At 40.9% G+C, this 12927-nt stretch overlaps 1 non-coding gene across 1 annotated transcript; it reads right to left on the bottom strand.

Moving 5' to 3' along the window:
- Window positions 1–3916: 3916 nt before the first annotated feature.
- Window positions 3917–3988, bottom strand: trnae-uuc (transfer RNA glutamic acid (anticodon UUC)). Its single transcript has one exon. It is a non-coding gene; the product is annotated as a tRNA-Glu (tRNA).
- Between the last annotated feature and the right edge of the window lie 8939 nt (window positions 3989–12927).

Raw genomic sequence — 12927 nt, 5'->3', positions numbered from 1 at the left:
AGCATCTGCAGGCAGTGGTTAGTGAGCTGACAGTGGCTAAGGTCCAGTTCTGACAGCCCTTCAGAATGTTCCAGAAACAGTGCCAGTGACCTACAGGCCTGCTGGTCCAGCCGGGTCTGACTGAGGATCACCATCTTACCCAGAGCCCGGGAGAGAGCCACAGCGCGTCTCACACACTCCACATCAGTCCCCACACAGAGAAGAGACAGGAACTGGAGCAGCATGGCTTTATTGCTGCTGAACACACTCAACATTCTCCAACATGTAGAGTCACAAAACACTAACACACTCACATAACTACTAACATTAATGCTATTTACACACATTTTGTTTCAAATGATAAAATTCTTTTCCCTTTTCCAGAATGCTTCCCTAGTTTGTGTGGTGTTGAGTCAGTGGCTTACTGAAGGGTGACTGTGTGTAAAATGGGGAAGAGTTGCCCTCACAGCCGTGTAGAGTGAGCTGTGTGTGTGTGTGTGTGAGAGCTCACTCTCTGGATGACCATGGAGACGACTCTGCAGTCCTCAGTGCTCAGAGTCAGTGTGTGTTTCTGTGTGTCTGCTGTGAGGTCCAGAGCAGAGCAGCAGGAGAAATCCAGTCTGTGCTGCAGAGCGAGGAGCAGATCTGTTGCTGCTGCCCCCTGCTGTAGTTCAGAGACACTGTAGCAGTGGAGCAGCCTCAGCAACAGCAGCCTGTCAACACGGAGAAAACAAAACACACACAGACAGTGGCAGGGCAGTTAATTTCAGGTTAATATAAATATTTCACCTAAATTTAATTTTATTCTGAAGTAAATATCCATGGATATTGCTGATTACCTGACAGGAGTCTCAATAAAACCTAAATGATGCTGGCACAAAATGACTTTTGAGGAAACTCATGAAAAACACATAAACGTACATAAACGTTTATATAACACTCCCTAAACAGACCAGTTCTGTGTTAAAATTCTGATTGTGAGAAAAGTTCAAGCCTGAGACGGGAGACGTGTTAGAGCAGTGGCTCAATGCTCTCCAGCTCCGCCTTTGGTATGGAGGTGAAAAGCAGGCTGAGAGAGACTGCTGTGCAGTGCTGGAGGGTGAAGCGCAGGGCAGCACAGTGGACAGAGTCCAGCTCTCTGCTGTTCAGGTTGATGCAGTTCTCTGCTGAATTCAACAAGCTGGACACACAGTGAGCAGAGCCAGTCTGATAGATCTCTCTGATGATGGACAGTACAAAGCTGGAGCTCAGCCTGGGGAGAAGACACACACACACACACAAAAACACAGACACACATTTCCAGGTCTCATGCTGTACAGTATAATTAAAGTGTTTGGACTGTTACTAACTGTGTGAACAATCTGAGCCACACAACACATGACTGTATTCTCTCACCTTCTGATCTGAAGTCTGGCCAGTACAGGCAGAAGGTCTCTGGGATTTTGTTACTTAATGTTGGGGATGTGTAGTGGTCCCATGAGCTGGTGGAAGCTCGTCTACTTTGCCGTAACGTCACCCTTTCGCCTTGCTGTCTGGATGCGTACTGTCTGTCAGACTAGCAATTCATCTACACTTCTCACAGATAAAACTGCCACTAATGACGAAGAATAAACATGCTGCATTCAGTGCTCTGAAACAGAACATAAGTCATGATGAAAAAGCAAAATGTTAACATTACTTATGTTTGTGGTAGTTCCTTAGATATAGTTTGTGATGATAAAATAGTTTTCCATGGAAGTTGCCAGTTTCCAGGTAGAAAGTAGTTAAATCCAACAAAACATTTGTTAAACAGATAGAGAGCAGTAAGAGCTAGTATGCTGAAACTACCTGTTTCAAAAACAGGAAGCTTCCTTATGAAGGAAAGAGGTTCTTATGAACCTCAGCATTTTGACAGCAAGTATTAACCATGGCTATAAAACCATGTGAATAATTCAGTTATGGGATTAATCCACAAAATAGAACATCAAATCTAATTATTTGGCCAGTACAGGGTTATGCAATATTCCTTCATCTCAGCAAAATGCAATAGCTTGACTTCCTTAACTGATTAATAATTAAAAAATATCTTTCTTGACTATAAGAATATAGCTTACCCATTAGAAAGATTAAACATCCAGTCAGCGTGTATCCTGGCATGTTAATGTAAAAGGCAGCTCCTACTGGATTTGGGGAAAGATTAGTAAAATATTTCAAGTATCTGCAAAGCAGAAAACTGCCTATTCAACAGGCATGAATGATCTGCTACCGAAGTAGTTGTGTTATTTGCATAGCCTAATTAATATCATTAGATCAAGTTCTATATTACCTATATTGTTATATTAAAATGTTGCTATTGCTTTTTTGCTTCACAATTGTTACACATAATTGCTGCACCTGATACAAGGATAGGAATTTCAATTTATTCATACTGGATATAAGAATCATTAATGGCTGCTGAGTGAAGCACTTTCATTGAAAATTCATCCACCAATTTTTTTTTTTTTTTTTTTTTTTTGGAACTAGAAACAGGGCACATCAACCAGGAATACATTCCAGGTCTGTTTTAGAACACTGGCTGTGATTCATTACATTTTGGCAATTGTGAAAAGAAACTGGATGATACTTCTAAAAGTAATTGTGTTTGCAGTTTATTTGCACAGTTACATGAACAACACTGGTAGCATAGTCAACAGGCTTGATGGTTTTCCAGTGCACGACACTGTGATACCAGGGCTGGCCCAAGCCTGTGTGGGGCCCTATGCAGAAATCTGAGCTGCCACTGACATAACATAGGTAAAAAACAAATAGAAATAAATACATGGTCTTTGGCACCCTCTTGGCGGCCTTAGCAGGCTCTCATTTTGCTTATACGGCGGGACAATTGTTCTGCTGTTATCCTAGCTATTGAGCAGTCCTACCTAGATTTAATGTACTTATGTACATTACCCTTAGTCCAGGTTTCTGGTGTTTATTTTAGATGGATTTTTGGTTGTATATATTATAATTAGGCTACTGTGGACAATTGTATACCGTATAGCTACAGCACCTGTACTTCACACACATGTAGTAATCGGAACTAGAAAGTTGCCAACCCTATTAAAATATTAGGTTTATAGTATAATATTTGAATTAAACAGACAAAGCATTAATCACAATCATTTGCATGATGATTAAATCTTGAACCAAAAATGTATCAGAGAGCTGTAGTGTTTTTTATAGACACACACCCAATAAAACTTTGCTTGACCATTTCTTGCCCTCTATATCATTCTCTGCAGTTTACTGAGAAAGACCTGACACTGGGTAATGCCATTGTCTATTCGAAGGCCAAAACAACAACAATCTTGGTTATCAAAGACTCACTCCACCCTGACCACAGCCTCTTCTTTTAGAAGCCATGAGAAAACCACCATCGCAGCTTGAGAGCACAAATCTAGCCTCTTAAGAGGTGTTTTGTTTCACAGGCAGATCGATATCTCAATGCGGTCCACATGAAAGCAATTTTCTTTCCCTGAGTGCAAATTGCACTTTTAATGCCTGATATTTCAGCCACTCATTTCTCTCACTACATGACAAAACTCTCGAAACTTTTCTCCAAAAGCACTGAATGTTATTCTAACCATTTATGGCCTTTCTCCATTCATGTACACAAAGTCCAGTATGATTCCAAATGTCATCAAAAGATATATCTGTTTGTAGCTGAACAACTTATACAATGCGATCTTTCTTCTTTGTGTCAAATGAACTTAACAATTGAAACATCCAAAACTGGCTGTGTTTCTTGCCAACATACTGGTGTTTGGACATGTGGGATTACTTGCATGTCGCTTTCAATAACTCAGTTGGTAGAGTAGAAGTTAAAACTGTCATCCTTTGGCTGTCGGCTCAACTCCAACTCACACAAACTTTATGTTTTAATGCAGAATCTGTCGTTTTATATGAGCATAAAAAGAGGTTTTTCCCTGACCGGGAATCGAACCCGGGCCGCGGGGGTGAAAGCGCCGAATCCTAACCACTAGACAACCAGGGACAAAGCTGCTGAATTTACATGAGAAGACCATTTTTCAAAGTCTGCACTCCTACTATTCTGACAATGTTTGGATGCATACTGGACTTGGTATGCATGAGTGGAAAAAGGCCATAAAGCGAGTTATTCATCTTTCTCTTTGTTCTACAAAAAAATGAAGTTTGCAAGAGTCAGGGCTCTTTTTTACCATCTGGGAAAAGAGGGAACGCTGGTGTCACTAACACATGGAAAGAGCTGTTATATATTCCCCATTTGTCTCCTTAATGTTTCTGACAATTTAGCCACTCATTTCTCTCTCTACATGAAAACACTCTAGAAAATGTTCTCCAAAAAATACGGAATGTTATTCTAAGTACTCAGAAAATAGTCTTTTCCTCCCCCTTCTGACGCGTGAACTTATAGACGCCCTTGATTGCACGGTGTCTCTGTAATTGACAGGGGAGAGAGCGTATGCCACTCCCTCTCTCCCTAAGAGTACAGCCAATTATGCTCTTCTAGACTCTCGGCCACAAATGGCTGTGACACCATCAGTTTCAAAGTTAAACACAACTCCTATAGTACCAATAAAAGCTTCACACTCACCTCAGCTGGGACATGGCAGACACTGAAGGAAACTCCTCACTTCACTCTCTTCATCTGACCAGTCATTAAGCTCCACTGGTTTCTTCACTGTTTTGAGTTTCAGCACTTCTAGCACTTGTAATATTAGAATAGAATCCCTTTAGTTACTAAAGGTACACAGAAATGTACACCGGTACATAGAAACTTACTGTATGTAAGAGTGCAATAGTTCAAAGCTGTATTAGTGCAGATAAATACAACTACAGTGCCATTGCAGCTTTTAATGCTGTTTCAGTATCAGGGTCTTCAGGAAGGCTCCACCTGGCAACCCTGAAGTGCCTTGCTATGCTTAAAACTACACACACACACACACACACACACACAAACAAACAAACACAAACACTTAACAAGGTGAGTTCTGCTTATTTGTTATGAAGGCTGATCGCCATTTAAAATTAGATTTCACAAACTATAATTGTTACACTGGTGAGTTTGAGGTAGAGATGCACTTTCATTAATACTGCTTACACTGTGTTTCTTTACAACACGCATGGACGTGTTGAAGCATCTCATATGCATAGAACACTAATACTCAGAGCATTGGAAGGTTGAAAACAGAAGCTATCTGGCTCACACAATGTTTTAAATGTGCCAAGGGAAATTCCAAGTGTGGCCATCCTTGAGTGGAGTGGAAGATAAATATGTTTTTTTTGTATTTCAAAGCGGCTGTAAGAGTATAACAGGCAGTTTAGAACATGTCAGTCCCTCCATGTAATTTCAGAGAAAATATCCTATGAAGATTGGACCAAGATTCCTGCAGAGTATTTTCAGCACATAGTGGAAACTATGCCAGAAAGAATTGCTGCAGTTCTGGAGGCCAAAGAAGGTCCAACATGCTATTAAATGGGTGTATTTAAGCCCACTGTGTCCTATAATAGGATGTTGCTGGAATGTATGTGGATGTTGTTGGAATGGCCGCAGAGTTGCGGCAGCAGTACAGGTAGTCTGTAATCCTTTCCCCCATGCGAGTGAGTTTGCCCTACTGCACGGGGTCGAGTTATGATGTGAATATTTAATGTTAATGTTTAGAGATAACAGAACAGCTTTCGGGGGGTTTGGGTGGGTTGCCTTATCCGCCCCTTTAACAGAGTAGTCACAATTCAAATTTCCCTTGTTCCATTGTTTACAAGACATTATACATGTGGTTTATTTATAGTGCACGGAGTAATATGCAGCAAGTCTGGTCTGTCTGCTTTGGAAGAGAAACATTTGGCCAAAAGAGCAAAACACAGCCGGGAGGATGATTGGTAAGAGCACATCATAATATGCACCTTAAAGCTGTGCTCTACAGCTAGGTCCTGTTCCATGACTGCATATATAAATTTACTACTGACATTGCCATTTATATCTGGCCATTTACAGTGCACTCTTGCTCAGTGCAGCACTTGAAGCTGATTTTCCATTATGTTCAAGAGATGTTTGACCCGGTCAGGGTGACACACTTTAGTGAGGGCAGCAGTATCCTAGAGGACACTACAGACAGTGACGGAGACATTTCAGAGCGCGAGGTGAGAGGTTGAGTTTTTTGTTACTCTCTACGACATACTTTTCATGCCAGGTACTATTGTCCAGTTCAGCCCAATTTAATTTACTGCCTTGTATTATCATATATAAATTGCTGAACATCTTATCACTCAGTTTCAAACATCCCCTCAGCTGTTTTAAGCCATTTCGGTTATTCAGTACTGCTAAATGGATGTGGTGGGAAAATGAGAGCACATCAAACACAGACAGCTTTATGCATTGAGTAGTAAAGAGTAAAAGTTTATTGAGTTCTGTCCCCTGTATAACAGAGTAAAAGCACTGACGCGCAGTACGGTCCCCCTCCCCTTATACAGAGAACAGAAGAAAGAGAAAAAAAAGAAAAACGACTCCTACAGAGTATCGGCTAATTCATGTTTTGGTTAGCCTGAGCGCTGAAGGCTTCTTCTATCTCTATGGTTAGAATGGTATGTGAGCAGCTGGTGTACCTGACTCACATGCTTATCTGCAGACTGTTATGCTGTGACTATAGAAACATAAAGCAAAGTAAAATAAAGCAAAGTAAATTTCCACAACATTTCCCCCCTTTATTTTATATCACACATTATCACACTTTTATTCAGCAAATAGCACTACGATGTCTTCATGTGGATCACCAGCACCGCCCATCTTGGGGAGCAGAATGTCTTCAAAGAGCTGGGGTTGGTCATTGGCATGGCCGCTGAGCGCTGGCATGGTGAACACACTAGAAAGACGTCTGACACGCAATGACAAAAAAGGAGGTAAACACAGAAGAAGAAGAAAAAGAAGAAGAATGAGTAGCAGAATGGGCAACGCTACAGCCGCTACTGGAACTGTAGGCTGCGGAGTGAAGGCAGATCACATAAGATTCATATAATCAGTAATATTAGCGCTGAGATCTGGAATGTAAAAACAGCAGGAAGTGTTAATCATTTTGCACACTCCTCCTTCCTTCATGGTTAGGAGATTTAGTACCATTCTATGTTGAAGCACTGCTGCCCTTATCACTTGTTGTTCTATCTTTAAGGCACCTATTGCTGCTAAGGTGTCATTAACTATTTGCAGTAACTGATAAGCTAAGCCATCTTTTGCAGGGCTGCTACTGTGCCACCGCCCAGGAAAAGGGACCAACCAATGGTTTCACCCGGAGTGGTCCATGGGTCCCTCAGAATTCTACCACAATAGTCTGTGCTGGTTATGTCTCTCCTCACCCTGCGTCCTTGGGCGCACTACAGCTGGATAACAACAACCAGTCCAGTTCTGTGGCAATTCACCATAGGCCACCGAACCACCGACCCACATTACATTCCAATACCCCTGCAGGGTTGTCATGGAGCAATTCCACAGGGAACTGCTATTGGAGTCACTGCAAGTGCCATTGCTGTGCACCTGCACATAATCGATGCATCTGGACCAGACTTCCGGCACCTGCTGCTTCATCTGCTATACAAATATCTCACCCTTACTAGCTGCCACATGCAGCATCATTTTCGGTGGTGCGGGGTTAGTGGGACTGGGACAGTTTGAGGTCTGGTTAATAACCTGGCACATAGAGATTGTCATATTCACTTCTCCTACATCTGCGTTTTTCAGAGGGATTACAGTCCTTGGAACACTGGTGTGCTGGCACACCAGGTACTCTTGCTCGATATGTTGGGCATGCACAATGGCTGACATACACGCTGTATTTTGTTGGCATTTAGCTGCTAATCATTCTGCTTCAGTGGCGTTGGGACCCTGAAATGGTAACAAGTCTTCTCATAAGTCATGGGATTCTTCATCCATATTAATATTCAGTCTATGTTCTGACTGTGTTAGCTGTGTCTGATTTTCTCTACCGTCTCTTGACGGTTCCGAGTGTCGAAAGGGTAGGCCTTGCCGTTAACACCCTACTCAACACAGTTCCGACCTAGTCTGTTTGGGTGCTGCTGCTTGGAGTTGGGGCTGGTGTCGGAGCCTTCTTACGGTGTGTGTGATGTACCCAGGTTCCTCGTCCTTCTATTTTGACAGCAGTGTGGGTTGTTAACAGGAGGTTCTAGTTGTCTCCACCTGGTGCCTTCAGTGGCGGGAGCCCCTGACTGAATTTCCCGTAATGTGGCCTGCGGGGTAGCAGCGGTTTCCTGTATTGCTTGCACAGCGGTTTTAGTTGCAGCTGCCTTTGCTACTCTATCTGCAAAATTATTCCCCTTGCTGATTTGGTCTTCTGTAGTCCTGTGAGCTGCACACTTAACAACTGCAATTGTCTTTGGCAGCAAAATGGCTTCTAGCAAGATGGTGATGTCTAATATATTTACCCGAGCTTGTCAGGAATTGCCTATGTTTCCATATGGCTCCAAAATCATTAACAGTTTTGTCTGCAGCTAGTTTGCATGCTTCCATCAGTGCTACTAGTTCAGCAGCCTGCGCTGAATAGGAGGATGGTAATACTTCTGTTTTAAATATTTCATGATCTGTTACTACCGCGTATGCTTCCCTATTGACCCCTGTGTCGTCCCTGCATGCTGACCCATCCACATAGAGGCATAGGTCTGGGTTACTTATGGCTTCTTCAAAGAGATCAACCCGCGGTATATATACTTCAGCTAAGACTGCTGTGCAGTCTTGTGGATCTCCATCCTCCTCCGTAGGAAGGAGTGTAGCTGGGTTCAGTGTTATACACCTTTTGACAGTTATATTAGGCATATCTAAGAGGGTGGTGTGGTATCTCAGCTACCACTGGGCTGATAAATGTGACACTCTTTGGTCCTGCAGTATTCGGTGTAATGCGTGTGGGACTAAAACAGTAAGAGGGGAGTATGCCACTATGGTTTAGGTAGCGAAATTATGGCTTGTGCTCGGTTTTGAGACAGCTTGTGTGTATTTCCCCCTTTAATGATATGCCCCAAGAACGTCACTTCCTCCTTACAATTCTGTAATTTTGCTCTACTAGGTCAGTTACATGTATGTTACATCTGAAATATTTCCATGAGCTTTTATGCAACATACTAAACAAAGGTTAGGAACAGGCTAAGTCAAATCAGGCTAACTCTCAGCAGGTCAAAAGTACGTTAACGTTTACACAAAGGACTTATATACGCAAACAATAACAACACAATGAAGGGCAGCCGTGAAACACAAGGGAGCATGGCCACACGGATGAACACACACACACACACACACACACAAGCAAACACACACGGGGAGACCTTTGGGGGGGGGGGGGGCATACCGTGACAAGAATATGTTCACACATGGTCGCTCGCTCGCTCTCTCTCTCTCTCTCTCCCTCCCCATCCTTTCAGCCTTTGGGTTTCAATAATACCCCCAGGGCAGACAGAGCCACTATTCAAGCAATGTAATATTCTGTAATATTCTACTCTGGCTCCTCCTACCTCTGCAATGACATCCTCAGCTTTTATTTCAGTGGGTGGCGTGTGATGTCATCATGCAGCCGCATCAATTAAGCGATTATGATGTAGTCAAAGAACAGATTTTTCAAATGAACAATTTCTGTGACCCATTTTTAGACTTCAGATCACAGATAACGGGTACACTAAATTTATTATGGGTCAGTGCGGTAGTTACAATTGCAATCCAAGACGCAAGGAACATGTTCCTACTGAGAAATATGAAAAGGAAAAGCACGGGATATTTGGTAAATATGGGAAAAAGAAAAACGAAAAAACACGAGCCCAGATCCCTGCCAGAATAGAGGATGACTTCTTGGATGAACTGTGTGTGTGTGTGTGTTTGTCTGAGAGAGAGAGATCTACGTAGAAGTGTTCTAAGTATCTATACAACGCTAATAAGACATTTTCTGTTACTTTTTAAACAGATACTAGAACAAAGAATTTAATCAAGAAGGACTTCTCTACTGAGAGAACTCAATCAGCCATAGTAAGTAAAGTAGAACCAAGACAAATGATTTAAAGCCATACTGTGGCAATGGACAAAAGCCACAAAAAATGGAAAAACAGCTATGGTGAACAGTGATGCTAATTGAATGCTTGTACTTAAGTACACTGAAATATCTCTGAATATAAATTACAAATGCATTTCAACAAATGTTCGAGAAATTAATTAAAAACACTAATGTAAATGTATTTAGAATATATTTAGGACACATACATTTAGCATATGCAATCTTTGTCAGTTACAGGAAAAAAAAATACTGTTGGTGGGTTTTTTGTTTGTTTGTTTTACATTCTCCTTACTATAGAATTAACAGTCGACTGTTCGGTGACTTTGCATGCTGAGTTGTAACACTGATTATTAGTATAATTGTGGCAAGAATCAAAATCAACACTAGCTAAAATGACTGAATGCATTGGAATTTATTATTCCAATAGTACAATTTGAATGGGTCTACGGTACCTTAGTGTGTCAGGTCCTGTTATTTCTGCTGAACATTTGATGTTTGGGGGCACATTTTTACATCATTAGGCCTGCAGGCTATGTGATTACGGCTATGCGATAAAAATTGTATTTGTTTCCTTTCCAGTCCAATACAAATTATAAATTACAAATGTATCAAAATGTAATTAAAGTCATATTTCAATTAAATGTATTTAAATACTGTTCAACAATATTTCTACTCATATGTACAGGTGGAACCTAAAGATATGAATGTCAGTGAGAGGGATAAATGCATTGAGGACCTGGAAGCCGTGTTTGCTAAAGTGAGAAAGTCTGCAGTGGAGCAGAGCAATCCTAACGCTTGTTTTCCATAAATTCTCACAATGCTATGAACTATGCATTTCAAGTAGATGTAATTAAATATTGCTTAACACTGTTTCTCTTCATAGTTGGAGGTGAAATTGAATTCTTTTATAAAGATGGAATATGGTTCCTGTCAACATGATATGGGCCAACTGATTGAGGAGATGGAATCCACAGTTGCTAGAGTGAGAAAGTCTGCAATGGAGCAGAGCAATCCTAACACTTGTTTTCCATAAATACTAACAATGCAATTAAATATGCATTTCAAGTAGATGTAATTAAATATTGCTCAACACGGTATTTGTGTCTGCAGGCGGCCAAACTGTTAGGATTAGAAGCCGTACTTGCTCGGGAGGATATGGCTGCATAACCTCTGATGACAGCAATAAAGAGCATTAAAAATACTCTGACATTTTTCAGTCTAATCCCTGCCTATGTTGTCTGCAACACAGTCAATTATACCATGGATAGTAATTATATCTTTTTTTTTTTTTGTCTCACAAACATTCTGAATGTAACATTTCCTACAACTTTAAAAATACAATCACCATACTTGGCACCCACACTATTTTTTCCCTTCATGTCCACTTACATCTATGTGACTTAACAATCACAATTCATTTTTAGACAACCAATTTCCAACCTCTATATATATATCGCTCGGAATTCAACAGACACCTGACTCAAGTATTTTTATTTTAATTTCCTCCATGTTGTTTATAATAGGCCTACAGTAAGAAATCCTTTTAAAGGTGATCGCCATTTCTACCACTGTATACTGTTGAAGCATACAAGTTTTTATTCAGTGAGAGATATGTCATTTATGGGGATTAGGTACAGCGTGTTTTGTTCAGGACATTCACGACGATATATGTTCTAAATGGGATTGTAAAATAACTAGCTAGCTAGCCATGTATTTAGACAGAACCTGAATTGTGTTACATGGGGATTTTTATCCTATGTTTTTAAGGCTGCATTATGTACAGCCTAGCATAAATAAATACGCAAGAATGCAGAGCACAAATAGTCCATAGTTTATTTTCCCTTCTATATAAGCCCGCAGGTTCATAGGTGACTAGCTTTTATAATGTCATGTGTAATTTGAGCATAATGGTGGAAACTTCAAAGAACAATATGGAAAAAAAGGAGGGTTGTTTACATAATTGCCCTTGAAAAAGTTTATAAGAATTAAACTCTTGTGTACCCCTCAGACATTCTCCAGAGGGTCCCTCAAAAGCATGTTTATATTTAAGTTGCAATAAAGGACAGGACCAGCTATTCTCTTCAACTAATTCTGATATCAAGTGGAAACAAGTTGTCAGGTTCTGGTCCGCACCCAACCAGGAACGCACACACAGACACGTACACACATATCCGCACAAATCACCTACCACGACCACTGCTCGGTTCACAATCACACACTTATCAACCATCACGATCACCTGCTTCTAATTAACTCTCTCCCTATTTAAACCCCTCATGTACCATCCTCCAGTGTTTCCCATTTAGCATACTGTGGACTAAAGCTGAGCCTGTCTTCATGAGCTTCCCCACATCTGTGTTTTTAAAACTTTTTGGCAGTGCTTTGTGTGACTAATATCCTGCCTTTTTATCCCTCACCCATGTCTTGCTCAGGTGTCAATATGTCACATAACTAAATTAGTGTTCTATTATTTTCTTAGTTTGTACAAGAAGTACAAATATGTAGCTATCTAACATTTATAATGTGTATTGTTTCTTATTTTGTTAACATTAAAATGTAAAACCAAGTGAAAACATTTAAATGTAAAAACAGGTTTGACACTGCTTTGGATCTAGTGAAAATACTAGAAGCTGTCAACACCATGACCTGAGCAGTCTGCATTTAACACATAGAGAGAGAGAGACAGAGACGATGTACGACAACAACCAAAGGTATTCAGATCTTAAGGGAATCCTTTCACTTAGTCTTCAATTATGCACTCCATAGATGTCATGAGGGACAGCCTCACAAGAAAGGAGGCCTGGTGCATGGCATGCAGTGGTGCCTATCATGCGAACACAGAGAGAGACAGAGACAAGGTAGCAGACAACAACCAAACGTGTTCAACTGCTGTCAGGTCTTTCTCAGTAAACTTCAG

Source organism: Electrophorus electricus, unplaced genomic scaffold (assembly GCF_041902795.1).
Source record: "Electrophorus electricus isolate QZ-2024a unplaced genomic scaffold, ASM4190279v1 Scaffold34, whole genome shotgun sequence".
Classification (NCBI taxonomy): Eukaryota; Metazoa; Chordata; class Actinopteri; order Gymnotiformes; family Gymnotidae; genus Electrophorus; species Electrophorus electricus.
This window is presented reverse-complemented; position numbering and strand designations above follow the sequence as displayed.